The 19,886-nt window shown below is 47.1% G+C and overlaps 1 protein-coding gene across 1 annotated transcript in view; it reads right to left on the reverse strand.

Moving 5' to 3' along the window:
- HS2ST1 (heparan sulfate 2-O-sulfotransferase 1) overlaps window positions 1-19,886 on the reverse strand; it is a 161,641-nt gene that overhangs the window by 46,417 nt on the left and 95,338 nt on the right. The gene's annotated exons all lie outside the window — the stretch shown is intronic.

A 19,886-nucleotide genomic window follows, 5' to 3' on the forward strand; every position in this document is an offset into this window, starting at 1 on the left:
AGATTTGTAAATTACTTCTATTTACAAAAAAAAATAAAAAATCTTTATCCTTCCAGTACTTATTAGCGGCTGTATATCACAGAGAAACTTCTTTTGTTTTTGGATTTCTTTTTTTTTTTTTCTGTCCACAGTGCTCTCTGCTGACACCTCTGTCCATGTCAGGAACTGTCTAGAGCAGCATAGGTTTGCTATGGGGAATTGCTCCTGTTCTGTACAGTTCCTGATACGGACAGAAAAAAAAAAAAGAAATCCAAAAAGAAAAGAACTTTCTTTGTAGTATACAGCAGCTTATAAGTACTGGAAGGATAAAGATTTTTTTTTTTTTATAGAAGTAATTTACAAATCTGTTTAACTTTCTGGCACCAGTTGATTAAAAAAATAAATAAATAAAAAAATTCCACTGGAGTACCCCTTTAAGGAATGCACAAAGAGAACCTAAAGACCACGTGGAACTCCTGATATCATTCAAGTGTTTTTTATAACCTGGCGCAAAATATCTCTATAATTTATCACTGGATGCCATAGGTGACACATTAGTTCATAAACATTTTTTTTTTTTTTTTTACCCATTTCAAATTTAAAACACAAAAAAAAAAAAAAAAAAAAAATACAGAAATTGAAATTGCATAATTTAACCCATTAACAACCAGTCTTTTTTTTTTTTTTTTTTATCCTTCTGGGAGCTCGTGTTTTATGAAGAACAAGTCATTTTTTTCCTAATAGAAACATTTTGGGAAGCGATTTTTAGGTTCATGCGGATTATACCCCTTGAGGACGCAATCATTTTTTCATTTTTTTTTTCTCCATCCCTTATAATAGCCGTAAGTCCTTCACTTTTCCACCTACAGACCCACATGGGGACTTGTTTTATGCGTCACAAATTGTACTTTGTAGGGACCTCATTCATTTTACCATGAAATCTAAAAGCAGTAGAGCAAAAAAAACAAACAAACACACAAGAAAAATAAAAATAAAAATAACTAAAAACAAAAAAGGAAATTTGGAACGTTTGGGGGTTTTCATTTCTAGACAACACTCTTAAAGGGGTACTCCGCTGATCAGCGTTTTGAACAGACTGTTTCGAACGCTGGAGCTTGTGATGTCATAGCCCCGCCCCCGTATGATGTCATGCCCCGCCCCCTCAATGCAATGCATGACATCATACGGGGGGCGGGGCTATGACGTCACAAGCTCCTGGCGCCAGCTCCAATGTTCGGAACAGTTTGTTTCAAACGCTGAACAGCGAAGTACCCCTTTAATGTTTAAAAGGACATGTTGTTATCTTCATTCTGTAGGTCAACACAATTACAATAATTTATATATATATATATATATATATATATATACACACATATTTATATGTTGTATTTTACTACTTTTTAAAAATTATAACTTTTAATTTTTTTTTAAGTATCCGGTACATTTTTTAACCATTTTGGATGCGGCAATCCACTTTGGTTGTGGCATCTAAAGGGTTAATGATGGGTATTAGCAGCCGGGATTTCATACACCCCAACCAAGTCGTACCTGCATGCCCCTGTGTCCTCTAGGGCAGTGGTCTTCAACCTGCGGACCTCCAGATGTTCCAAAACTACAACTCCCAGCATGCCCGGACAGCCACCGGCTGTCCGGGCATGCTGGGAGTTGTAGTTTTGAAACATCTGGAGGTCCGCAGGTTGAAGATCACTGCTCTAGGGGGTTAAAGTGTACCTGTCATTATAAAAACTTTTGACATGTCAGTGTTCAGCCTCCATCCGATCAGATGAGGAAGCGGCGAGGGAACTGTGCTGCTGAGTGCTTCCCTCCCCACTCTGGGTCATGTGATCATGTGTGTCATGTGATCATGTGTGTCATGTGATCATGACAGCCAAAGGGACCTACAAAATTAGTCCGTCCTGGTGACATACAGCTAAACGTGGACATACCCTGGCTCGGTCTACTGATCGGTGACCCTCACCACAGGAAGTATGCTCCACAGGAAGTTGTGTAGTTTTTTCCAATCTGACCACAGTGCTCTCTGCTGCCACCTCTGTCCATGTCAGGATCTATCCAGAGTAGGAGCAAATCCCCATAGCAAACCTCTCCTGCTCTGGACAGTTCCTGACATGGACAGAGGTGTCAGCAGAGAGCACTGTGGTCAGACTGGAAAGAACTAGACAACTTCCTCTGGAGCATACCGCAGCTGATAAGTACTGGAAGGATTAAGATTATTATATAGAAGTCATTTACAAATCTGTATAACTTTCTGTAACCAGTTAATTTCAAAACAACATAGTAACCCTTTAATAACATACACAATACACGCTGCAACCTAACAGGGTTTCCCTTTAACAAGAAGTCAACAAAGCCATTAACTCCGCTCCCCACCGCCACCTAAATATACCGCCTGAGCGCGCCCTCCAGGGATTTGGTGCCACGCGTCGAGATACGAAAAACAATTCATAGGAGAGGCGTTTAGCGCGGCGCTCAGAACTCAGAAACCCCACGGGACGCGCATCTCCAGGCTTCACCAATGTGCACAAGACATCTACATATTCCAGATCCATATCCCTGCTACAAAATTGCTATTCTTTTTGTTTATTCCTTAAAGAGAACCTGTCATAATCTTGTTACATTTTATAATCCTCCCAGGTCACTGCCCCCATCATGATAAATCACCCCCTGCCTTTATTTTTATTATTTTTTTAGTTTTCTACCTTGATATTGCTCTGTATTTTCTGCTCAGTCTCAGTCAGATTCACAGACTGGAAAGGGGCGTTCCCCAGCAGACGTGACATCATCTGAAGCCATACAGGGGAGAACTTCCTCCCTCACTCTGCTACACACAGCCCAGAGCAGTTCAGTGTGAGAGGAGCTATGATTGGATAATGCTGCACACACACACCTCCCTCAGCATTTCCTGATTTTGGTCTTCTGCCAGACCAGCAGGAGTCCAAAGTCTGTGCGAGAGATGTGGGGGGGGGGGGGGGGGGGGGGAATGTGCTCTGGACAAGTAGGGAGACACCTAGTGGCAGCTTTTTTTTAACACACTTCATTTTTTTTTAAACAAAGTATATTAGAAAGATTTTTTATTTACCATAAGTTAGTTTTAATGAGAGCGCCCATTTAAATTATTCTTCACCTTGAGACGTGAAGAACAATTCGAGGAATAAACACAACTATATGACTGGTCCGTCCAATATGTCTAATTCCGTCCAATATGTCCCTTCATGGGTGGACACACAACTTCAATCCATGGCCAAGCATACTAATGTTTTTGGTAGGTGAGGCAGTGTTTCCCAACTAGGGTGCCTCCAGCTGTTGCAAAACTACAACTCCCAGCATGCCCGGACAACCAAAGGCTGGTTGAGAAACACTGGGATGAGGGGTATAAACCGCTGCCAGACATCTCTGGCCATAGCTTCATCCGATGGGGTTTTTGGAAAACTCCCATATACACAAGACAGTCGGCCAGCCCCACCAAAATTGCTTTTAGAGCTCGTTCACACTGTCGTTGTGCTCCAGTAAAGGCAGCTCTGTAGGTCAGTCGGGATTTTAGCAGAGAATAAAAAAATAGCGCATTTTCTTTTCTTTTCCTTTTTTTTTTTACATTTTTTTTTTTTAACTTCACTCAACTCCTGTAATATACCGGATCCCCAATGGGCACCATTCAAGTCAATGGGATCTGTCTGGACCCGGTGGGGGTCAAAAAAAAAAAAAAGCTGAACGGGTAACAGAACAATGGCCTTAGCTGCATGGCAAAAATTAGGTTGCTTAATTTAAAGGAGTATTCCAGGAAAAAAAATGTTTTTATATATATTGAGTGTGTGTGTATATATTTATATACTAGCTGAGTACCCGGCGTTGCCCGGTTTTTCCTTCCAAATCCTTTTTGTGGAGGAAAATAAACAAAGGAGGAAGCGTTTGACTTCATATCCCAACCTCATATCCCGACCTCCTATCTCGACCTCCTATCTCGACCTCCTGTCCCGACCTCCTGTCTCGACCTCCTATCCCGACCTCCTATCCCGACCTCCTATCCCGACCTCCTATCCCGTCCTCCTATCCCGTCCTCCTATCCCGTCCTCCTATCCCGTCCTCCTATCCCGTCCTCCTATCCCGTCCTCCAATCCCGTCCTCCAATCCCGTCCTCCAATCCCGTCCTCCTATCCCGTCCTCCTATCCCGTCCTCCTATCCCGTCCTCCTATCCCGTCCTCCTATCCCGTCCTCCCATCCCATCTTCCCATCCCATCCTCCTATCTCGACCTCCTACCCCGACCTCCTATCCCGTCCTCCTATCCCAGTCCTCCTATCCCGACCTCCTATGCCGACCCGTAATATGAGTACCAGGTATTGAAATATCTCCAGCCGTACGGAAGTTATGTGAGAACATATATTTCCCAAACCCTGACCCTCACAAATGGGGGTAGTTAAGGGTTAAATGAACTATCCTATATTTTAAGTGGACATATAAGTAACATGTGACCAAGTATTATGGAAATATCTCCAGCCGTTGGGAAGTTATGCAGTAACATATATTTCCCATTGACTTGCATGGGACTTTAAAGGGGTACTCCGGTGCTCACAAATCTTATTCCCTATCCAAAGGATAGGGGATAAGATGCCTGATCGCGGGGGTCCCACAACTATCACGCCCCCTCCCGTAGGCTTGCATTGAGGGGCGGAGCGTGATGTTACACGGGGGCAGAGGCGTGACGTCACACGCCGCCGGCCCTGCAGTCGAGCGTTATCAGACCCGGAGCGAACACGCTCCGGGCACTGATTACAAACGGGGTGCCCTATCAACTGCCTCCAGAAAGTTAAACAGATTTGTAAATTAGTGTGAATTTGAGTAGAAGAAACAGACATGGTGCACATCTACAATCTTGTATAATGATCTGATTGCTTCTCAGCATAATATCAAAAACTGACAGGTTGTTATTATACATTTTTGATCAAAAAGTACAAGCCCACTCGCCACGTCAAGGCCACCTATTCAGAGTGGGTCCCTAACGTCCCTAGCATAAAATGGCGCAGCACCGGGCGGTGACCACCACCGCCGCGACACCAGTGCCCACGGGGGGGGGGGGGGGGGAACGACCCACTGGCAGAGCTGCCCCAATGCCACTCAAACCAGTCTATGGGCCGCACCCCCCCGCAGACACGGCGCCATGGCAGCAACGGACGCCGCCCCGCACCACACCAGTGTGAACAAGGTGTAATGGCTCACTTACCCTGCTCTCCCAGTCAGACTGGGAGGCTGCTAGGAAAGAAATGGCCCATGTGTAGCTAACTACTACTTATATAGGGTTGGGCTGAGGGGGTGGGGAAGAGTGCAACACAAGTCCAAACAAAAAAATTAAATTACTTCTATTAAAAAATCTTAATCCTTTCAGTACTTATGAGCTTCTGAAGTTAAGGTTGTTCTTTTCTGTCTAAGTGCTCTCTGATGACACCTGTCTCGGGAACCGCCCAGTTTAGAAGAGGTTTGCTATGGGGGTTTGCTTCTAAACTGGGCGTTTCCCGAGACAGGTGTCATCAGAGAGCACTTAGACAGAAAAGAACAACCTTAACTTCAGAAGCCCATAAGTACTGAAAGGATTAAGATTTTTTAATAGAAGTAATTTACAAATCTGTTTAACTTTCTGGAGCCAGTTGATATATATATATATATATATATATATATAAATAAAGTTTTTTCCTGGATAACCCCTTTAAGTAGTAGGAATTAACGCCACGTGACTTTAAAAGCTTCAAAAGGTTAAAGAAAAAACACATTAATAAAAATTTTACATCGGGAAAGATGCTGGGAAACGTACGCAGCGCCTTGAACTTTATAAAGCGCTTTTTTTTTCTTTTCTCACCAGACAAGTACATTGTGGCATTTCACCTGATGATTTGTAACCCACAGGAGAGCGGATTGTCATTTATTATGTACGGTTTGGCGCCCAATTACAAATCCACTTGACATATATTTTCTTTTCCTTATGTTCTGTAGCCTTTAAGTTATTAACATTCCCAGGATGGGGGAGAGAGAGAGAATCTATCCTACATAACATCGGCACTGGTCACCATAACATTTGCGTTCTCTGCTCCTGCGCCTATAAAAGGAGGATATATTTATGTGGCAGCGTTCCAAATAAAACAAAAAAAGTACTTAAAAATCCCTTTTTCTTTTTTGCACGAACTAACATTGTATAGGCTATCAATAGGAGCCTGCTGTGTGAACAAGGCCAAAGAGAACAGGATGACAGTGATATAGTAGGTGAGTCCACACAATGATTAGTTGCCCACAAGTAGACATGCTGAGGCTGCATCTCATAGGAATACTCAGGTCTAGTTAGATCAGTAACATAACTGCTATCCTATCTGCACCTAAAAATATGCTTCTGGCTTAGAAGAGGGTGCACAGTTTTCTTTTTTATCTAAGTGCAGGAAGTGATAGCGGATAGAAGTTCTATGTTAGTGGACCAATTCAACACTACAGAGTCTCTTAGTATTCCTATGAGACGAAACTTCAGCCTGTCTACTTGTGAGCAACTAATCATTGTGTGGACTCACCTACTATATCATTGCTCTCCTGTTCTCTTTAGCCTAGTCCATACTATAGAAAATCTATGCAGATTTTCCATTGCTGCAGCTTCCATTGAAAGTCTAGGTCTAAGACTATGTTCATGTGAAAAAAAATAAAATAAAAAAAAAAGTAATGGCTTTGCAGAGGGGGCAAAGTCTTTACAGTCTTTAACTTCTGTGAACACAGTCTAAGACCTGAAAGAACGGCAGAGCAGTGATATAGTAGGTGAGTCCACACAATGTAGACAGACTCACAAGTAGACAGACTGAAGCTGCACCTCATGGGTATGCTTAGAGATTCTATAGCAGTGGTCTTCAACCTGCGGACCTCCAGACGCTGCAAAACTACAACTCCCAGCATGCCCGGACAGCCGTTTGCTGTCCGGGCATGCTGGAAGTTGTAGTTTTGCAACATCTGGAGGTCCGCAGGTTGAAGACCACTGTTCTATAGTATTGAATTAGATCAGTTACAAGGAACTTCTGCTCTACAACTAACTACTACAACTAACGGCTGTCCGGGCATGCTGGGAGCTGTAGTTTTGCAACAGCTGAAGGCACACTGGTTTAGGAAACACTGACCTAGACTATAAAAGTGCAGCTTGTAATAAGAACTGTTATAGCTCTGTCACATATGTATCCGTACGTTTCTGAAATCTCAGGTATTACGGAACACCAGGAACATCAGAATGCCCCCTAATGACCACGAGGGGTTCACATTTTTCCTGGAGTCTTAATGTGCCCATTAGGTTTTCCAAAACATTTTTGTGTTGACATCCAATATAAAGATGGATCTACTACGCCGCCGTTTAACAAACCGTTATGTCTCCCATCAATTGTTCTTTATCCTCCCGACACTTCAGCTCCTATAAAATTCTAGTAAAGAATCCTCTAAGTGACTTAATCACATCCTACCAAGAAAGAAAGGTCGCGCATAACCACGACCGACCGACCACGCGTCTAATGCCGGTGTTATCAATAACTCCTGGATGAAAAGATACTAAAAAGGCCTATTTCTCAGATCTCTTATATCATCTCTTGAAAGATATAATGATAGCATGGAAGGAACAAAAAAATAAATAAAAAAAATTAAAATAAAAAGATTTTAGTCCCGGTAGGGTTGTAATGCAATCTCTGCCTATTAAACATATTCACAAGCACTTTGGGATTTTTTGTTTTTGTTTTTGCTTATACTGTACAGTGCAGCACAGGAAAATAATGGTAGAGTGTAAGAGGTTCTTGTGTATGCCTTTTGCTTACCAGTTTTATTCCAGGAAAAAAATATTTTATATATATATATATATATATATATATATATATCAACTGGCTCCATCAAGTTAAACAGATTTGTAAATTACTTCTATTAAAAAATCTTAATCCTTTCAGTACTTATGAGCTTCTGAAGTTAAAGGGGTAGTCCAGTGGTGAAAAACGTATCCCCTATCCTAAGGATAGGGGATAAGTTTGAGATCGCGGGGGGTCCGACCGCTGGGGCCACTTGCGATCTCTCTGTACGGGGACCAGGCTCTACGGCCAGATAGCGGGTGTCGACCTCCACACGAAGCGGCGGCTGACACGCCCCCTCAATACATCTCTATGGCAGAGCCGGAGATTGCCGAAGGCAGCGCTTCGGCTCTGCCATAGAGTTGTATTGAGGGGGCGTGTCGGCCGCCGCTTCGTGCGGAGGTCGACATGCCCCCTTCCCGCGGGCTGTCGGGGCTCCATACAGGAGATCGCAGGGGGCCCCAGCGGTCGGACCCCCCGCGATCTCAAACTTATCCCCTATCCTTAGGATAGGGGATAAGTTGTTCACCACTGGGTTCACCACTGGACTACTCCTTTAAGGTTGTTCTTTTCTGTCTAAGTGCTCTCTGATGACACATGTCTCGGGAACCACCCAATTTAGAAGAGGTTTGCTATGGGGATTTGCTTCTTAATTGGGTGGTTCCCGAGACACGTGTCATCAGACAGCACTTAAACAGAAAAGAACAACCTTAATTTCAGAAGCTCATAAGTACTGAAAGGATTAAGATTTTTTAATAGAAGTAATTTACAAATCTGTTTCACTTTCTGGAGCCAGTTGATTTATATATATATAAATTCCTGGATAACCCCTTTAAATCACAGGTGCAGTTTGTAAAATGTAAGACTGTATAAATGTAACTACAGTCTTACATCCGGCAGAAGAAACAACCCGTGTATGGCGTAAATAAAAAATGAAGCAACTTAATAATACTGTATTTTATGAGCCATAGTACAGAGGTCATCCATATCTGCTGTAGTCTTTCCCTTGTATCCTGCTACATCCCGCCACAGGCTCTGAAAGCAGTCAGCTTGGTCCTTCCTATCCCCTTCTCCCCTGGCAGCATGGGACCAGACCAGTGATGTGAAGGGGGGAGCTGGTATTACTGTTCATTAGATTCATGGCTCATTAGATAAGGCAGCAGAAAGCAGTTCTCTGTCATAGTTTTCAGTCTAATAAGCAAAGCAGTAACTGCAGCCCCCCCCCCCCCCCCTTTCACATTACTTGTCTGGTCCCAAGATGACAGAAGAGAAGGGGGTAGGAGGAACTGACCAGACTGCTTTCAGAGCCTGTGATGTGCCTTATCTAATGAGGCATACATTTGATAAGCAATAATAGCAGCTCCCCCCTTCACATCACTGGTCTTGTCCTGTGCTGAAAGGAGTGGAGGGGGAGGAGGGACGCAGCTGACTGCTGTCGGAGGCTATGACACTATGCACCATTATACAAGGCAGAGGACACACTGCTTGAAGATTTTCTGCAAAAAGCACAGGGAGCCCTAAGAAACTCTAAAATGTATCGGGATCAGATGGGTCATATAAGACATGGCAGGCTGTTTTTCGCCCTGCAGCTGATGAGTTTCACGCATTTGCTCTAGGTGTTCCCTAGGAACGCATGCCCATTTTTCACGATGGTGACCAACTCTGGGATGTAACACGGCTATGCCAGGTATGATGGAAATCCAATTGCCAGAACCAGATCTCAGTAGACATTCGCTATCCTGGGACAGTCGAGAGGCCACCATACACATAAGATTGGTTTCTCCCAAGCAGGAAGTCTCCAGCTGTTGTAAAACTACAACTCCCAGCATGGCTGGACAGCCTATTGCTATCCGGGCATTCTGGAAGTTGTAGTTTTTCAACATCCGAAAGACCCCCGGTTGGATAACACTGCAGTAGATGGTTGACCGGTCATGTCTTTGGTCTACAGACAAATCCGTGTTGACCTCCCTGCAGTATTCCCTCTGCGGCACATTCTGTTCCAGATTTATTTTTTGTTCGGAGAAAACGACAGACCCCTAAAGTTTTACCCATCTCGGCTTCACAGCGGGAAGGTGTTTGTTTTTTTTCACCTTCGGAGGGTAAGGGCAAGGACCGTACGTGTGGAGCCCATTATTTCCAGGCCTCATTACATTAACCACGGCCTGATTAATATGCAATATTTCCTCTGCACCATAACGTGTAGGTTTTTTTTTCAGGCGCACATCAATCAATAGCAACTTCCCGGGAAAATAAAAATAGTCGCACTCCGGGGCCCATCTCCGGCTAATGAGCCGCCTCCCGGTGCCGAAAGGTTAAGCCATAAAATAGCACATAAACATTATTTTTAGTCAGCCATGTCCTGGAGATCGGCTTATTTAACAATATAAATATGTAATAACCACCACAAGGAGGAACGGGAAACAAATGAGAGGTTATAAATGTCGGCAAACGTAAATGGAGACAATAGTTATGGTAATAATGGCGTCCTCTAATGTGTATAAAGTATCTAAAGAATCTCTGGTGCTTAGACAGGAGCCCTTGTTCCATTCAGTTGTGTCAAGGAGGTCATCCCAAGATCAAAAGTTATCCTTGACAGGAGTGGTCCTCAACCTAGTCCTTAAAGGGGTACTCTGCCCCTACACATCTTATCCCCTATCCAAAGGATAGGGGATAGGATATCTGATCACAGGGACCCCGCCGCTGGGGACCACCTTGATCTCGGCTGCGGTACCTCAGACTTTCAGTGCACAGAGCGAACTTGGCTCTGTGCCGGATGACTGGCGATGCGGGGCGGAGGCTCGTGACGTCACGGCCATGCTCCCACAATGCAAGTCTATGGGAGGGGGCATGATGGCAGTCACGCCCCCTCCCATAGACTTGCATTGAGGGAGCGTGGCCGTGACATCACGAGCAGGGTGTGGCTGTAGCATCACGAGCCTTCGGTGCTGAACCCGATGCAGCATGGAGATCGCAGGGGTACCCAGCGTAGGACCCCCTACGATCAAACATCTTATCCCCTATCCTTTGGATAAGGATTAAGATGTCTAGGGGCGGAGTATCCCTTTAAAAGGGGTTATCCAACATAAAGGTGGCTTTAGTAAGTACCTGCCAGGCAGTAATGGACATGCTTAGTAAGGATTTGTGTTTGTGTTGGGGCTAAATGGCTATGTTGTGGAGTTTACCATAACGCTTCTGCTATCTTTTTGTGAAATGGCTTTAACCCATTGGAGTTCCCTCCCTCCAACTACAAGTCCCAGGATCCCTTATTTGTAAGTGTGAGGTAACTTTTCACCCTCCCACACATCAGCCACCCCACTCAGCATAGCTGAGCACCCTTCCATGCATGCTGTGATTGAAATTACAATTCCCTGCAGTCCTGTGGAGAATGTTCTCCCTCCCACCCAGCGGATGCTCCGCCCATTGAAGCACAGACATGCTCCCTTTTTAACACCTAACTAGTGATGCAGTCATATCCCAGTGGGATCGTTGGGATATGACTGCTAGAACCACGATCTCAGGAAACTTAGGTCAGTTGAGTAAATGGAGTTCCAGAACGCATGCGCAGCCAGTGCTCCATTCATTCTCTATAGGGCTTCCGAACTTTGCTGAGCTCAGCAATATTTAGAAGCCCCATAGAGAACAAACGTAGCACTGGTGGGACAAACTTTTCCAATGCATTTGTACCGATTTCGGTCCATATTGGCCATTACAGTAGTTCTTAATGACCGTACATGATCAATGGCACCCGGTGAATATGGCACCCAAGGAATGATCAATGGCACCCGTACATAAATCAATGGCACCCAAGGAATATTCTCAGAACGTTTCTTTCTGTAAAATCAACAGTGGACAAAAGATCTTTTGTCTGACTATTGGACGACTTTTTCCCAGACTGACTTATGGGAATTTTTTTTTAAACAGTTACACTTCAAAGGGCTGGGCCAGGGAATAATTTATAAAGTTACATTTAGCTGTAAACATAAATATAAAATGTAAATAAATAAAAAAGAAATGAATTACCTGCCCTGGCCCCACTGCACAGCATTTCCTGGTATTGAACGAAACGCACACAATGATAGGGCATAGACTGGATTAGGATAGTATCACATTGCTGTTGTGCTCCGTCCCGGTATGGGACCGCACTTTTTATTTTTTTTCGCGTTGAATAGCCATAAAACAGTTCGGTGCACAATTGACTCCACTGTGTCACCACCCGGGCCGGAGGGATCCCATTGACTTAAAGGGGCACTCCACTGCCCCAGTGTTCGGAACATTTTGTTCCGAACGCTGGGTGCAGGCTGCGGGGGTCGTGATGTCCTGGCCACGCCCCTGCGTGACATCACATCACGCCCCCTTAATGAAAGTCTATGGGAGGGGGAGTGGTAGCCACTCCTTGAGTTGGGATCAAGACCAGGAAATGCTGTTCACAGGTAACAGAGATTGTAGGAGCAGCGTGGGACCAGGGACTGGTGAGTACAGGAATTTTTTTTTCTTTTCAATCAATCTGGAAACATTTTACAAAAATTTTCAAAATTCAAATTTTCAAACCCATAAGCCAACGACCCAGTTTTAAGATGCTGAGAAAGGGTTTCTAGACAGTAAAGCAATCCCCCCCCCCCCCCCCCCCACTGAGACCCCAGTAATTACCTGCTATCTGTGGGGAAACATGGCAGTAACAGTCCAGTCTCCCTGCAGCGCCACCACAGGGTTTGTCAGCTGCTGTATGCTCTAGAGGAAGTTGTGTAGTTCTTTCCAGTCTGACCACAGTGCTCTCTGCTGACACCTCTGCCAATGTCAGGAACTGTCCAGAGCAGGAGAGGTTTGCTAAAGGGATTTGCTCCTAATCTGGACAGTTCCTAACATGGACAGAGGTGTCAGCAGAGAGCACTGTGGTCAGACTGGAAAGAACTACACAACTTCCTGTGAAGCATACAGCAGCTGATAAGTACTGGAAGGATTAAGATTTTTATATAGAAGTAATTTACAAATCTGTATAACTTTCTGGCACCAGTTGATCTGAAAACATTATTATTATTATTATTTTTAACCTCTGGAGTACCCCTTTAAGCATTACACAGGATGGGATGTTGGGTTGAATGGATTGTTTATTATAGGACAGGATAGGTCCTTTGTAACCTGCTCTTCACTGAAGATCCCCAACGACTTCTGTAATAAAGGTGTATGGAAATGGGATCCCAAAACTGGACAACCCCTCTGGCTACAGTCTCCATAGCAGTGGTCTCCAAAACTATTGGGCCGACAGATGTTGCAGAACATGCTGGGAGTTGTAGTTCTGCAACAGAAGGAGATCCACTGGAGACCATGGAAGCCAATCCGAAATAGGTGCTAAAAGTGATCTGCGCGTAAAATTGCAGCGCAATTCTGATGTCCCTTTCTGTAGGCGAACAATCGGCACAAGGTGTCTCTTTACACGGTAATGCAGTAGTACCTGCGCCGTAGCGACCTCTCTCTACAGGCAGACCGACTGGTTACTAGAAATAAATGGCGCGCAGCGATTTCACCCGTGATTCTTCATGTCTGGACACTCCACACAGGTTTGGCCCTTGCCTATGGCGGCAACACAAGAAAAAAATTTGATAATTTACCCTATTGTAAATGGTGAAATGATGGAACCACCTAAACCAGGGTGCCTCCAGCTGTTGCAAAACTACAACTCCCAGCATACCTTGGACCTTAATGGGCATCTGGCCAGGCCTAGGACCAAGTGGCTGTCGAACTGCGGAATCTATAGTAATGTTTTCTGACCAGTTTGCCTCCAGCTGCTGCAAAACTACAACTCCCAGCATGCCCGGACAGCCTTTGGCTGTCCGGGCATGCTGGGAGTTATAGTTTTGCAACAGCTGAAGGCACCCTGGTTGGGAAAAACTAACATAGAAAAAACGCTATAATCCACACCACTCTGCAAAAGTCAGGGATATTCAAAGAATGGCTGTCCGGGCATGCTGGGAGTTGTAGTTTTGCAACAGCTGGAGGCACCCTGGTTGGGAAAAACTAACATAGAAAAAACGCTATAATCCACACCACTCTGCAAAAGTCAGGGATATTCAAAGAATGGCTGTTCGGGCATGCTGGGAGTTGTAGTTTTCCAACAGCTGGAGGCATCCTGGTTGGGAAACATTGCTCTTAAGTAATGTTACCCAACTGATGGCCAAATAGATGTTGCAAAACTTCAACTCCCGGCATGCCCGTACAGCCAAAGGCTGTCAAGACACGCTGGGAGTTGTAGTTTGGCAGCAGCTGGAGGTCCACAATTTGGAGACCACGGATAAGGAATTCATTTTTGCTGTAGCAAAAAATTTCTGCAACCAATTTGCCACGTGTGAACAACACCCTGAGATGAACAACCTTTTGGCTGTTCGGATATGCTGGGAGTTGTAGTTTTGCAACAGCTGGAGGCACCTTGGTTGGGAAAAACATTGACCTAAACAAATGTAATCCTAATGCAAGTGGCATCGCTTGTAACTAACCCGGCAACACCGTGTCCCATCGATTAACCATTATTCCCGGGACACATTTCTGCAGATCAGTCTTCACTGCTCCTTAAAGGGATACTCCGGAGGAAAACATTAATATTTTTATTTTATTTTATTTATTTTTTTAAATCAACCGTTGCCAGAAAGTTTAACAGATTTGTAAATTACTTCTATTTAAAAATCTTAATCCTTTCAGTACTTATCAGCTGCTGTATGTTCCAGAGGAAGTTCTTTTCTTTTTAAATTTCCTTTCTGTCTGACCTCAGTGCTCTCTGCTGACACCTCTGTCCATTTTAGGTACTGTCCAGAGCAGGATAGCTTTGCTATGGGGATTTTATCCTGCTCTGGACAGTTCCTGACATGGACAGAGGTGTCAGCAGAGAGCACTGTGGTCAGACAGAAAGGAAATTCAAAAAGAAAAGAACTTCCTGTGGAGCATATAGCAGCAGCTGATAAGTACTGGAAGGATTAAGATTTTTAAATAGAAGTAAATTACAAGTCTGTTTAGCTTTCTGGCACCAGTTGATTTAATTAAATAAAATTAAATAATAATAATAATAATAATAATAAATGTTTTCCAGGGGAGTGCCCCTTTAAGCCTCGGAATCGAGGCTAAAAAAACAAACAAAAAAAAAAACGAAGAAATGGCGTCTTCTGGACACAAAGCGGTGGCCGATAGCAGTTACGGGCGTAATGAGGAGTGTCAAATACCACTTAGATGACTTGTGAAGTAACTACCTGAGGTTTAGGGGGGGGGATCAATATTTCTCCTGCCATGCACTTGTGAAAAATAAAGCGGCTAAATAAAACCAATCTGACAAGGCTCGCCGGCTTCACGGGCGCAGTGTGATTTAAAGCCAATTATTCGATCACCCCCGCAGGACCGGCCGGACCCTGACACCATCACAGGCCGCTAGTGTAGAATAAATAGATACGACGAGTCAAGCGGCTGGGGGGACAATGAGTGATGTCCGGGAGAAGCGCCCCCTTAGGACCCATGAATTATACTGCGCGGAGGGTCCCGCGTCGGGAAAAGGTCTCGGGAAGATCGGCCTGCGGGGGGTCAGGCCCGGAGCGCCTTCTATTTTTATAACTTGTATTAACAAATGTCAAATCCAGCCGGGGATCAGGTTATTCACGGTTAGGAAAGGACAGATGCACGAAGATCCCGCTGATAATCTGCGAGAGGCCTCCGCATCCGAGAGAAGGTGTCACAATACAAGAAACGGCTGGTGACTCCTATACTATAGCACCAACATATGCAGCCGCGCCGTACAACACGTCAGGAAGGATCCCCAGAGAGGCTCACAAGGTCATTTCTCTCAAAAATGTCTTTAGGATTTGGGATCACTGCTTTAGCCGGCCCTGGCTGGGGTTCACTGTTCTAAAGCGGTGCCATGGCCTTTGAAACAGTGACCCTGCGGCCGGGGCTGATGGGGGACGTCGCTCAAGGGACATTCCTTCGCAGACCCACGCAGGAGGAAGTCAGCGACGTCACACGTCAGTCCCGGCCGCCGCAGGAAAGAAGAAACCACGGACGGCCAGGTGAGCGTGTCTGTAGCGTGTCATGTCTGTAGTGTGTGAGTCTGTAGCGTATCGTGCCTGTAGCGTGTCATGTCTGTAGCGTATCGTGTCTGTAGCGTATCGTGTCTGTAGCGTGTCATGTCTGTAGTGTGTGAGTCTGTAGAGTGTGAGTCTGTAGAGTGTGTGCCTGTAGCGTGCCGTGTCTGTAGCGTATTGTGTCTGTAGCGTATTGTGTCTGTAGCGTATTGTGTCTGTAGCGTGCCGTGTCTGTAGCGTATTGTGTCTGTAGCGTATTGTGTCTGTAGCGTATTGTGTCTGTAGCGTATCGTGTCTGTAGCGTATCGTGTCTGTAGCGTATCGTGTCTGTAGCGTGCCGTGTCTGTAGCGTGCCGTGTCTGTAGCGTGCCGTGTCTGTAGCGTGCCGTGTCTGTAGCGTATTGTGTCTGTAGCGTATTGTGTCTGTAGCGTATTGTGTCTGTAGCGTATCGTGTCTGTAGCGTATCGTGTCTGTAGCGTGCCGTGTCTGTAGCGTGCCGTGTCTGTAGCGTGCCGTGTCTGTAGCGTGCCGTGTCTGTAGCGTGTCATGTCTGTAGCGTGTCATGTCTGTAGCGTATCGTGCCTGTAGCGTATCGTGTCTGTAGCGTGTCATGTCTGTAGTGTGCGAGTCTGTAGAGTGTGTGCCTGTAGCGTGCCGTGTCTGTAGCGTATTGTGTCTGTCGTGCCTGTAGCGTATCGTGCCTGTAGCGTGCCGTGCCTGTAGCGTGCCGTGTCTGTAGCGTATCGTGTCTGTAGCGTGTCATGTCTGTAGCATGTGAGTCTGTAGAGTGCGTGCCTGTAGCGTGTCATGCCTGTAGTGTGCTGTGCCTGTAGCGTGCCGTGTCTGTCGTGCCTGTAGCGTATCGTGCCTGTAGCGTGCCGTGCCTGCAGCGTGCCGTGCCTGCAGCGTGCCGTGCCTGCAGCGTGCCGTGCCTGTAGCATATTGTGTCTGTCCTGCCTGTAGGGTGCCGTGCCTGCAGCGTGCAGTGTCTGTAGCGTATTGTGTCTGTCCTGCCTGTAGCGTGCGGTGCCTGTAGCGTGCGGTGCCTGTAGCATGCCGTGCCTGTAGCGTATCGTGTCTGTAGTGTGCGAGTCTGTAGAGTGTGTGCCTGTAGCGTGCCGTGTCTGTAGCGTATTGTGTCTGTAGCGTATCGTGTCTGTAGCGTGTCATTTCTGTAGTGTGTGAGTCTGTAGAGTGTGTGCCTGTAGCGTGCCGTGTCTGTAGCGTATCGTGTCTGTAGCGTGTCATTTCTGTAGTGTGTGAGTCTGTAGAGTGTGTGCCTGTAACGTGCCGTGTCTGTAGCGTATCGTGTCTGTAGCGTGTCATGTCTGTAGCATGTGAGTCTGTAGAGTGCGTGCCTGTAGCGTGTCATGCCTGTAGTGTGCTGTGCCTGTAGCGTGCCGTGTCTGTCGTGCCTGTAGCGTATCGTGCCTGTAGCGTGCCGTGCCTGTAGCGTGCCGTGCCTGTAGCGTGCCGTGCCTGTAGCGTGCCGTGCCTGTAGCGTGCCGTGCCTGTAGCGTATTGTGTCTGTTGTGCCTGTAGTGTATCGTGCCTGTAGCATGCCGTGTCTGTAGCGTATTGTGTCTGTCGTGCCTGTAGCGTATCGTGCCTGTAGCGTGCCGTGCCTGCAGCGTGCCGTGCCTGCAGCGTGCCGTGCCTGCAGCGTGCCGTGCCTGTAGCATATTGTGTCTGTCCTGCCTGTAGGGTGCCATGCCTGCAGCGTGCAGTGTCTGTAGCGTATTGTGTCTGTCCTGCCTGTAGCGTGCGGTGCCTGTAGCGTGCGGTGCCTGTAGCGTGCCGTGCCTGTAGCGTGCCGTGCCTGTAGCGTGCCGTGCCTGTAGCGTGCCGTGCCTGTAGCGTGCCGTGCCTGTAGCGTGCCGTGCCTGTAGCGTATTGTCTGTTGTGCCAGTAGCGTGTCGTGCCTGTAGCGTGCCGCGCCTGTAGCGTGTTGTCTGTTGTGCCAGTAGCTTGTCGTGCCAGTAGTGTGCCGTGTCTGTAGCGTGCCGTGTCTGTAGCGTGCCGTGCCTGTAGTGTGCCGTGCCTGTAGTGTCTGTAGCGTGCCGTGTCTGTAGAGTGTCATGTGCCGTGTCTGTAGTGTGCGTGTCTGTAGTGTGTAGTGCCGTGCCTGTAGTGTCTGTAGCGTGCCGTGTCTGTAGAGTGTCATGTGCCGTGTCTGTAGTGTGCGTTTCTGTAGAGTGTAGTGTCGTGTCTGTAGCGTGCCGTGTCTGTAGTGTGTAGTGTCGTGTCTGTAGCGTGCCGTGTCTGTAGTGTGTAGTGTCGTGTCTGTAGCGTGCCGTGTCTGTAGTGTGTCGTGTCTGTAGCGTGCCGTGTCTGTAGCGTGCCGTGTCTGTAGTGTGTAGTGTCGTGTCTGTAGCGTGCCGTGTCTGTAGTGTGTAGTGTCGTGTCTGTAGCGTGCCGTGTCTGTAGTGTGTAGTGTCGTGTCTGTAGCGTGCCGTGTCTGTAGTGTGTAGTGTCGTGTCTGTAGCGTGCCGTGTCTGTAGTGTGTAGTGTCGTGTCTGTAGCGTGCCGTGTCTGTAGTGTGTAGTGTCGTGTCTGTAGCGTGCCGTGTCTGTAGTGTGTAGTGTCGTGTCTGTAGCGTGCCGTGTCTGTAGCGTGCCGTGTCTGTAGTGTCATGTGCCGTGTCTGTAGTGTGCGTGTCTGTAGTGTGTAGTGCCGTGCCTGTAGTGTCTGTAGTGTGCCGTGTCTGTAGTGTGTAGTGCCGTGCCTGTAGTGTCTGTAGCGTGCCGTGTCTGTAGAGTGTCATGTGCCGTGTCTGTAGTGTGCGTTTCTGTAGAGTGTAGTGTCGTGTCTGTAGCGTGCCGTGTCTGTAGCGTAGTGTCTGTAGCGTGCCGTGTCTGTAGTGTGTAGTGTCGTGTCTGTAGCGTGCCGTGTCTGTAGCGTGCCGTGTCTGTAGTGTGTAGTGTCGTGTCTGTAGCGTGCCGTGTCTGTAGTGTGTAGTGCCGTGCCTGTAGTGTGCCGTGCCTGTAGTGTCTGTAGCGTGCCGTGTCTGTAGAGTGTCATGTGCCGTGTCTGTAGTGTGAGTGTCTGTAGTGTGTAGTGTCGTGTCTGTAGCGTGCCGTGTCTGTAGCGTGCCGTGTCTGTAGTGTGTAGTGTCGTGTCTGTAGCGTGCCGTGTCTGTAGTGTGTAGTGTCGTGTCTGTAGCGTGCCGTGTCTGTAGTGTGTAGTGCCGTGCCTGTAGTGTGCCGTGCCTGTAGTGTCTGTAGCATGCCGTGTCTGTAGAGTGTCATGTGCCGTGTCTGTAGTGTGCGTGTCTGTAGTGTGTAGTGTCGTGTCTGTAGCGTGTCGTGTCTGTAGCGTGCCGTGTCTGTAGCGTGCCGTGTCTGTAGCGTGCCGTGTCTGTAGCGTGCCATGTCTGTAGCGTGCCGTGTCTGTAGCGTGCCGTGTCTGTAGCGTGCCGTGTCTGTAGTGTGTAGTGTCGTGTCTGTAGCGTGCCGTGTCTGTAGTGTGTAGTGTCGTGTCTGTAGCGTGCCGTGCCGTGTCTGTAGTGTGTAGTGTCGTGTCTGTAGCGTGCCGTGTCTGTAGCGTGCCGTGTCTGTAGCGTGCCGTGTCGTGTCTGTAGCGTGCCGTGTCTGTAGTGTGTAGTGTCGTGTCTGTAGCGTGCCGTGTCTGTAGTGTGTAGTGTCGTGTCTGTAGCGTGCCGTGCCGTGTCTGTAGTGTGTAGTGTCGTGTCTGTAGCGTGCCGTGTCTGTAGCGTGCCGTGTCTGTAGTGTGTAGTGTCGTGTCTGTAGAGTGTAGTGCCGTGTCTGTAGCGTGCCGTGTCTGTAGTGTGTAGTGTCGTGTCTGTAGCGTGCCGTGTCTGTAGCGTGCCGTGTCTGTAGTGTGCCGTGTCGTGTCTGTAGTGTGCCGTGTCTGTAGTGCCGTGCCTGTAGTGTGCCGTGTCTGTAGTGTGTAGTGTCGTGTCTGTAGCGTGCCGTGTCTGTAGTGTGGGGGCCGTCACGTCCCCTTCCATAGATCCCCGGTTCTCCACCAGAGCGGC

This window comes from Hyla sarda, chromosome 6 (genome assembly GCF_029499605.1).
Source record: "Hyla sarda isolate aHylSar1 chromosome 6, aHylSar1.hap1, whole genome shotgun sequence".
NCBI lineage: Eukaryota > Metazoa > Chordata > Amphibia > Anura > Hylidae > Hyla > Hyla sarda.